Source organism: Sorex fumeus, unplaced genomic scaffold (genome assembly GCF_029834395.1).
Source record: "Sorex fumeus unplaced genomic scaffold, SorFum_2.1 ptg000032l, whole genome shotgun sequence".
NCBI lineage: Eukaryota > Metazoa > Chordata > Mammalia > Eulipotyphla > Soricidae > Sorex > Sorex fumeus.
In genome coordinates, this window is record NW_026606089.1 from 12583760 (window position 1) to 12585240 (window position 1481).

The following is a 1481-nucleotide window of genomic DNA, read 5'->3' on the forward strand; positions in this document are numbered from 1 at the left end:
CTCAGGAATCACTCCTGGAGTACTCAGGGTTACATAATAGGGTGCCAGGACGGGTATGCCACATGCAAGGCAAGTGCCTTATCTGCCACACTGTATCTTTCTAGACCTGTTGCTAGGTATTTGACTGTAGCACTGTAGCACTGTCCTCCGTTCATCAATTTGCTTGAGCGGGCACCAGTAACATCTCACAACAAATTGTGAGACTTGTTGTTACTGTGTTTGGCATGTTGAATATGTCACAGGTAGTTTACCAGGTTTTGCCGTGCGGGCGGGATACCCTCGGTAGTTTGTCAAGCTCTCTGAGAGAGGCAGAGGAATTTAATCCGGGTTAGCCATGTTGGCCGCGTGCAAGGCAAACGCCTTACCCTCTGAAAATTAAAAATATCAAATTGTTGGGGCTGGAGCGATAGCACAGCGGTAGGGCGTTTGCCTTGCACGCAGCCAACATGGCCGACACAGGTTTGATTCCCACACCCCATATGGTCCCCTGAGCACCGCCAGGAGCAATTCCTGAGTGCATGAGCCAGGAGTAACCCCTGAGCATTGCCGGGTGTGACCCCAAAAAGCAAAAACAAAATATCAAGTTGTTCTCATGCAAAAATTTGTATGCAAATGCTCACAGCAGCTTTAGTTTTCAAATCCAGACTCTGAAAATAATTTCATTTAAAAATCTACAACACGAGGATGGAAAGAGAAGGACTAAGCTGCAGAAGGACCAAGAGCACTGTCTTGCATGTGTAAGGTGCTGGGTTTGATCCCTGGAAACACACACACACACACACACACACACACACACACACCCCCGAGAGAGGATTTGGGGCATATTTCTCATTTGAAAACAATGTAATTTTGCAGGGTGGCCAGGGAGATCAAAATGCGGTTTTGGCAGAAGGAAAGTTCTCTATTAAATCCAACTTGTCAATTGTCCTATTCAAATCTTTTCTCTGTTCCATCTGTTGGTTCTGAGAGTCAAGTCGCCTCCCACTACTGAGGCTTGGAGATCTGTCACTTTCACATTTCAGAATTTTGTCACTATGTTTATAAAGGCTTATCACTATTACCTTTACTCCTTTAATCAATATCAAAATTCTTCTTTGTCCCTTTTTTGAAAAATAGGGATCATGGGCCAGAACAAAAGGACAGCATGTAGGGCGTTTTCCTTGCATGCACAACCTGGGTTTGATCCTCAGCACCACACGCCACACATTATATATGGGATGCTGAAGATCAAACCCAGGTATTGCGGCCAAGACAAGTGCCCTACCTGCCATACTGTTTTTCCAGCCTCATTAACAGTCCATTATTGATTGTCTATAGGTTATCCTAAAAAATTAATACACACATTTAAGTATTTTTATAAAAATTCTTTTTTTTTTTTTTTGGTTTTTGTATCATACCCAACAATGCCCAGGGGTTACTCTTGGCTCTGCACTCAGAAATCACTCTGGCAGTGCTCAGGGGACTATCGGGGATGGCCAGGG